General features: G+C 31.6%; 1 long non-coding RNA gene across 1 annotated transcript; it reads right to left on the reverse strand.

Annotated features, from left to right (window-relative positions):
• Positions 1-1,000: 1,000 nt before the first annotated feature.
• LOC114416992 lies at positions 1,001-2,840 on the reverse strand. Its single transcript, XR_003667682.1, has 3 exons — positions 2,748-2,840; positions 2,361-2,467; positions 1,001-1,090 (listed from the first exon to the last, which is right to left on the reverse strand). It is a non-coding gene; the product is annotated as an uncharacterized LOC114416992 (long non-coding RNA).
• Between the last annotated feature and the right edge of the window lie 6,046 nt (positions 2,841-8,886).

Below are 8,886 nucleotides of genomic sequence, written 5' to 3' on the forward strand. Positions count from 1 at the left end.
ATTGCTATAACAGATTTGTAATTCCTTTTGGGCTATTGAATAACTATTCAAAGGTGTAGTATAAGATGCTAGCAAAATGTGTTTCAACCATAAAGTTAAAATAACAATCACATTTCAGATCATGCTTCTATTTTCTGCTTCTATTGAGAAAATAATCAAGATATTTCAATTCTGATCATAAGGTTCAAATGACATGTTCATGTTCAATTATTCCCTAATAAGTCCCATAGCTAGCAGCAAATAACTCCAAAAATTAAAAGTATATAGCAGTTAATTAGTTAGAATCAACTAAGCAAATGCCTCTTTAGCATGATCTCATTCTAATTCTTGCTGAATGGAATAGGTGTGGTAGTCCTCTGCGGGGTCAAACCAAAGCATGTGCCTCATCTTACGCCCACGAGTTCCATTCTTGTATACATTAGTCTGAATCAAATAAGGCTCTCATATTTAGTTCCCCAAAAACTCAAAATCAAGCTCATCTTTTTCTGGCCCCGCACCATTTTCTGAGCACATATGCAACAATTCCCCACTCATCACAATGGAATCAAAGAAACATAGAGGGAGACTCATTAAAAAATAAACAATGTATAAGTGGACAAAACATAGAAGCATTCTCAAAAAAGAAAAAGGCCCTAAATAATAAATAAATTGAAGCAAGCAGTTTATCCTTGTACCATATAAATATACTAATCATTCAAAATTAATATACATTCTCAAAGTTAATAGCAACACACAAAATAGTAAAAAATTATTCATATTCACAAAACTTATCCATAAAACTCGAGCCCTAAAGACAAAAATGATCATTTTTTCAAGAACATTACACATGTAACAACCAATATCAGTAATCCTGTTACTAAAAAATGTGTTCCACCACAAACGTTCGAGACAAAAATGATGCAGAAGAAAGCCACACTAAAGAAGCGGAATCACACAAAAGAAAGACAAATAATAATAATAATAATAATAATAATAGAGAAAAGGCATCATGAACCTGAAAGAGGGATTCTTCATAATCATTGATATTGTTCATTGCTCTGTGTTTCGCTTGCACCCTTCTAAACCTTCTCGAGGTATGGTTGCTCCCTCTCTACAATTAAACCGTTATCAGCAACAAAACATGTAAACAACACTTTTCACGTAACCAAATTACATCGAACCCCCACACCTTCTCATTAATTCAATAAAAATAATATTGTTGGGTTACAAAAAAATGATGCAGAAGAAAGCCATAGCAAAGAAGCGGAATCGCAGAGAAGAAAGACAAATAATAATAATAATAATAATAATAATAATAATAATAATAATAATAATAATAATAATAATAATAATAATTAATAATAATTAATCAAAACAAAAAAATAACAAAAATTAAGAAAGAGTACAAAGAAGACATGTGTTTGTTCTAAACTTCATTTTTTTTGCCTCACTGAACAAAGATAAAAGAAAATACAACAGCAAAGCTACCATTAAAAAACAAAACAACAAAAGTACCATGAATAGAGAAAAATGATAAGCTAACATGCATGTAAGAAAGGATGCATGAAAACAGTACCGGAAGAGAAGCCAAACCTCGTCCAACACAAACAAAATGAAAAACTAACATGCATGTAAGAACGCATACATGAAAACAACACTACTCTTGCTTTAAAAAAATTGAGATTTAAGGGTAAAAATGTTGAATCTCAAGTACTCGTGAATTTATTTGCAGATTTTTTTTTGCTTGTTGCAAAAAAATTGAAACTTTAGGGGTAAAAATGTTGAATCTCAAGTGCCAAAAGAAAAAAGGTTTTCTAATATAAAATCTTAAATATAAGATTATATACTTTTTCCTCTTAAATTAGGCATGACTCAATGTTAGGTTATTCTTTCTACAATAAATAGGAAAATTCTCATAAGAGAACGAATGAATTGTGGCTTTTAAACCTTAGAAGAGAACCAAAGGAATCCACAAACTTGTTTACCCCAAAAAAAGTCATGTCCTTTGAAGTTGCAGAAAATCTGATATGCATATGTATGAGGCATCCTTGCTGCATTCCTATTTTCCTTTGTTAACTAATTGTTCACTTTGTTTCTCAACTTTTGACTAAGAGAACAAAAAGAGCCTAATTATTAAATGCTGAAAAGAGACAAAATCAGATAGTGCATCAACAAAGGCAAAAAAACAAAAATGCACATGGCAAAACGATTTATGAGTAGCTTGATATGGCATTTAAAGGAAAGGAATGTAACTTAAAATGCATGCCCCTTACTGCACGCTTTAGAGGAGTACCCAAAATAAATATAAATTGCAGAAGATTGAAAGATGTCGCAAGCCAAGAATGACCAAAAAGAGAAGGCGGATACAATTTGCAACTCACATGTCATCTCCAAGTATGCCTCCATGATCGTTGTTGAGAAAACCATGTCAAAACCTCACTCCCTCTCTTTGATCATCAAGCAGTCTATAGTTTATAGATATAGGAACCTGAAACAGCGAATAATGATTCACAACAACATTCAATCTTGTTTCCAATGAAACTGGATCATCAATTATTATGGTTATTAATAAATATCCTATAAAAACCGCTTCATTGTGCACATAACTTATGCCGTCAAGTAATTTTGATAGCCTATCCATCCCATCCTGTACATCAGTAGCATTTTCAGTATGATTGGGAAAACCTTCAAGGCCTAGAAACATTTTCTTTGTCTTGTGTTTTAAAGACAATATATTAGAAGAGAGTGGTAACCAATGTCATTGATACCTAAAGTTTGATGCGGTAAATCTTAAAATACTCTTGCATTTTCGATTTCCAGTTAATGGAAGTTTCCAAAGCCAGGAAATTCCCTTCATGTGTTGCCACTGCTGAAGAAACTCCACCTTAAACCAATATACCTGTGGTTCCCTCCTCTCCAAATGCCAAACATATCAACATGTGGACACACTGCAATGAGCTTAATTTTTAACAATTGAAAATAAAAGCCTCCGGGAATTTGTTTTTGGAAAAATTTAACATTTTGAAACAATAATGCACGGTAACCTGAACTGTCTTCTCCACGATTTCTAAGTGCTTGATGAATTGCACCACACAAAATTATTTTAAAAAAATAGTTGATTACACGAATGCTCATTGGTAAACCCGAAAAGAAAACAAACCAACGCAATACAAATAGAAAACACTCACCAATAGTTGTTTCTCTCGCTAAACCCCCTATGAATATCTTTCTGCAATCAATGGGTCCAAGGTAACTAGATAGAACCAAATCTAAGAAATTTGGAGAAAGGGAGCAAAAAAAAAGTTGAAAAATCAGTAAGAAAAAATAACTATTATTAAGATAAAAACATGCATAACAACAAACAAAATTAAAACCTTGCAAATAGAAACAAATAGTAATGAAACAAACATGCATAGGAGCGAGAGGGAAAAAAGTTGCTTGGTGGATGCTTCTTCGCGATAGTCCGGGAAAATAAAAAGGAACAAAAAACAGAGTTGTAAAAATTAGTAAGAAAAAATAACTGTTATTAAGAAGGAAACATGCATAACAACAAACAAAATTAAAACATTGCAAATAGAGACAAATAGTACCAAAACAAACATGCATAACAACAAAAGGGAAAAAAACTTGCCTGCATGATGCTTTTTCGTCGATAGCCCGGGAAAATAAAAAGAAACCAAAAACAGAGTTATAAAATCAGTAAGAAAAAATAACTATTATTAAGAAAAAAACATGCATAACAACAAACAAAATTAAAACCTTCCAAATAGAAACAACTTGCCTGCTGAATGCTTCTTCGTCGATAGCCCGGGAAAATAAAAAGAACCAAAAACACAGTCGAAAAATCAGTAACTATTATTAAGAAGGAAACATGCATAGCAACAAACAAAATTAAAACATTGCAAATAGAGACAAATAGTACCAAAACAAACATGCATAACAACAAAAGGGAAAAAAACTTGTCTACATGATGCTTTTTCATCGATAGCCCGAGAAAATAAAAAGAAACCAAAAATAGAGTTATTAAATCAGTAAGAAAAAATAACTATTATTAAGAAAAAAAACATACATAACAACAAACAAAATTAAAACCTTCCAAATAGAAACAACTTGCTTGCTGAATGCTTCTTCGTCGATAGCCGGGAAAATAAAAAGGAACCAAAAACACAGTTGAAAAATCAGTAACAAAAAATAAATATTATTAAAAGAAAACATGTATAACAACAAACAAAATTAAAACCTTACAAATAGAGACAAATAACAGCCCCAAAAAAGGGGGAAAATAGTTCAAAATGACACCTTTATTATTCAACATCGTCCTGACCTTCAGCACCGCCGTTGTTATTGTAGTCTGTCCCAAAAATCAAACCACAAAAAATCAGACCAAAGAATAGAATGAAGATGAGAAGAGAATCATATTAAAAACAAAAAATGCAACATGCACAGCACAAAGAAAATGACTTTCTTGCGGCTGGTTGTGTTCGAATCGGAAGAGAAAAGAAGAAAATAGAAGAAGAAAGAAAGAAAGGAAGGAAGAGAAAGAAAGGAAGGAAGAGACAACCAACTCTACGGGAGAACTAGAGAGAGAAATGCAATTGGGCTAAAAAAAAAGAATGAAGATGAAGAGAAGAGAGAAAATGCTCAGACTTTGTGTAAAGAAGAGAAGAGATGAAGAGAGAGAAAACATCTCAACGTGGCAGAAAAAAGGCAACACACTAGGCAGGTGGCACAAAACCAAAGCAAAGCTGGAGGGCAAAAAATTGGACAGGTGTCAAGCTCTCAGCTATGGGTATTTTGACCAAAAAACCAAAATTTTGAACAGCTGTCAAGCTCTCAGTCATGGGTATTTTAGTATTTTCCACATACTTCAATTTTAGTATATAGATATTGATTAACTATTACATTTTATTGTTTCTTTGTAACAATAATTATATTGTTAGGTACCTTAGCTATTTTAAATTAATGATATTTAATTGATTTTTATTATCATTTATGGTTAGGTACCTTAGCTATTAAGTTATAGTTTGTTATGATTGATCTTAATAAATAATTGTTGTATTATGACTTTTATTATTGTTATTTTTATTGCTATTATCATTATTATTATTGTGCAATATTTATTATCAATTTAATTATTTAAATTATTTATTGTAAGTTTTAGCATATATTTCAAAACTAAAAATATTATTATTAAACTAATTGTGTTAATGATAATTATTAAATTATTTACACATATAACATGTATTTTGAAGAAAATAAATTAGCCAATTGATAGTTAAAAATTATCATTCATATCATTTAAAAATTGATTTGAGTAGAAAAAATAAAAATTTGTAATAGAACTATTCAAAATATGATTGAAAAAAAAATAAGGAGGAGGAGGAGGAGGAGGATTCATGTAAGAAATTTCTAATAAAAATATCATATTGATTCAAATGTTTATTCAATTTCAAAAAAATTATTTAAAGAAAAAATTATACCTAAAATCAAAATATAAATATAAAAAACACTAAAGATAAAAATTTAAACAATTCTTTTTTATCAATGATGTATATAGATTCATGTTATACCTTACTAATTTAAAAGTTACATTTTGATTTTTGATGATGATCGATCACACGTTTAAAGTATCATGTCATACATAAAAATAAAAAATAAAAGAAATGATATTATATCAAAACATATAATAACATAACAATGAAATTAAAAAAAAAAAACATAACTGGAGTGAATCTTGCAAACAAAAAAATAATGATAAAAGACAAAGAGTAAGATGATATACCTAATCAAATATAATTTCTAATTTCTACTTGTCATTCCTCACAAAATATATTAGATAAATGATTCATATAAGAACTTTCTAATAAAAACATGATATTGATTTAAATGTTTATTGAATCTCACAAAAATCATTCAAAGAAACATTTAGACCTAAAATCAAAATATAAATATAAATAATACTAAAAATAAAAATTTAAAGATATGATTTTTTTTATCAATTATGAATATAGATTCACCTTATATTTTGCCAAGTTGTCAATCTAAAAGAACTAAATTCTCAATTTTGATGATGATCAATAACACATTCAAGTATCCTTTTTCATACATAAAAATAAAAGTAAAGAACGAAAGAAATGATAATATAATAATAAAAAAGAAGAAGAAGAAGATAGAAAACACACACGAAAGAAATTGGGTGGATATGTACAACAATTTTGAAGTAGGGTTTATATAGAAAATGAAATCATCAATTTGATAATGAATGTGAAAATGGTAATACAATTTTAATTAAAATCAATGACTATAAATATTATTAATTTTAAAAATAATTACATTATTAAAAGATTTAAATAATAACAAATTTTTATAAAGAACCAAGTGAAAAAAACAAGAAACAAATAATATATTATACTATTTTAATATATATATATATATATATATATTATAATAATACTTACTATTTTATTATATATAATAATAATAATAATGTCTTAGACAATTCTAATATGTTATTTTACGGTATATAATATTATAAATATTTTTAGTTATTTTTTGAAATATATACTTTAATGTACCTTTTTTTAAAAAAATTAAGCATAGTCAAATATTATTTAATTTACTATTTATGTGAAAATTATTATTTAAAATAGTATCAAAATTATATTATTAGGGTTAATGACACTACAAAAGTATTTGCTGGATTCTAGTAGTTATTCCGTATGTATGCCAAGTTAATGACAAGGCTTAAGGACTCGCGAAGGTCAAGGTATCAAATGGATCCCCTTGGCATCATAGAGGACCGTGATGAGAGCTGGGAAGCCGAGCTTGGACGAGCTGGTCTGGGCTATCTGGGTGATTTGAGAGGAGATCATGTTGCCTAAGTCCATCTCTATCTTCATAATAATACCATAAATAAGGCGGGCCCAGTCGATGTTGAGATCAGAGGTGTGGGAGGTATGAACGAGGTTGGAGTAAGAGAGGGCACTCCAAGTTTGAGTGAGAGTGGTCATGTCCTTCCTCGGAATCTTCCATGGGGATCCCTCAGTGTTCAGAATGAAATGACCCCTAGGCAGAGAGCTTGACCTCAATGGCCTGGTGGTCAGGGTAAGTGTAGAGAAACTGGGAGAAGGTAGGGTGCCTCTCGCTCTCCTATAGGACCACATGCATCTCCAGAAAGGTGTTCAATGTCTAAGCATCGGACTTGATGACCTTCCCTCGGACTTCGCACTATTTAGGCAAGCTGTCCTAAGGGTTATAGATGTGGGACTAGAACTCCTTCACCAAAGCTATATGTATGTTCTTCTCTAGGAGCTCAATGAGAGTAGGCAAGAGTAGGTAAGCTGGACGTTCCTTTTTGGAAGGAGGAACTCATCATAGTCAGAGTAGGCAAGTTGGACGCTCCTCTCCGGAAGGATGTTTCAGAGATGAATGTTCTCTTGATATCTGTGCCATGCCACTTATGATGTAAACTTGGTGGAGTCCCATTCTGGCTTGGGCTCATGTGGCCTAGCCTATGATGTGGAAGCTTTTCATTTTTTGAAAGCCATCTGCATAAAAAGAAGGACAAAAGAAGATAAATTAAAAGGTAAAATAGTTAAAGTCATAAGTAAAAATAAAGGTAACATGTATTGGACTGGGCGCTAAGTGCACAAATGGGCACTTAGCGCTACCTTTAGCAAAACTTTGAAAAAGAGAGGCTAGGCTTAGCATGAAGGTGTGCGCTTAACCCAATTATTGAAATCACGCAAACAAAGAGATATTTGGGCTTAGCGCACATGGCTCGCTATGCCCTATACAAAAAATGGAACCTCTGGGAAAGGCACGGGCTTAGTGAGGGTAGCACACTTAGCCCAATTAACAAAATTTTAAGACAGAAAAGGAGTTGGGCTTAGTGCGTAAGGTGCGCTTAGCCCAACACAAAAGTCAAACATACAAAAAATAGCTCGGGCTTAGTGCAATGTATGTGCTTAGCCCAATTAGCAAAATATTTTACACAGAGAGATATTTGGGCTTAGTATGTCGGGAGTGCTTAGCCCAAATAATATTAGAATTCAGATAGAGACATATTTGGGCTTATCAAAATATTTTCCAATATTTATATCCTAAAATAGTACCTAAAGATGGATGATCAAACTATAAGTATGTAAATAAGCACAAGGATGAATAATAATAATTAATAATATTATATTAGAAGATAGTTTAGAAACATTGCATCCAAGAGAATTTGCGTTGTAGAGCTCCCAACAACGAGTGGTTTTTAGTCTCTCATTATCATGAGAGACTTAAAAAAATAAAAGTGGAATGAAAGGGAAGAAAAATGAATGGAGATGGATCGGCTAGAGCTTAGAAAATGGATCGGCCAGAGCTTAGAAAATGGATTTTCCTTGCACCGGCTGCAGCTTGCTTTCCTCTGCTTCTTGCTGGTTTCTTCATGGCTAAGGAAACACAAAGTTTCCTTTCCTTTTATATGCCTCACCAATCAATTGGCCAATAAAAAATCTCTTGTGTGCTTAGCGTGACTCTCACACTGAGGGCATGTCCAACTAGATCAAGTGGCCACGCGCTAAGCATAGGATGCGTGCTTGCTCGTGGCAATTATCTTCCCATGTGATTCCTTGCGCTAAGCGGCTAGCTTGGGCTGAGCAGGTCTGACTCTCTGAGCTACAAGGTCATGCTGGGCGCGACACTTCTGATCATTAATCCTCTTTCATGTCTCTGCTACAACTCAACTCTACACAAAATACAAACAAAAATTACTCTTTAATATCTTCTGAACAAAAACTTAAAAGAAGCTAAGTCCTATTGTTTTAACACAAACTAAACAATAAAAAATAAAAAAAATGAGACAATAGCATGCTAGAATGTCATAAATTAGGCCTTCACTTTTCGTATATAAGTTCTTACAAA

The sequence above is a fragment of the Glycine soja genome, chromosome 6, assembly GCF_004193775.1.
Source record: "Glycine soja cultivar W05 chromosome 6, ASM419377v2, whole genome shotgun sequence".
Taxonomy (NCBI): Eukaryota; Viridiplantae; Streptophyta; class Magnoliopsida; order Fabales; family Fabaceae; genus Glycine; species Glycine soja.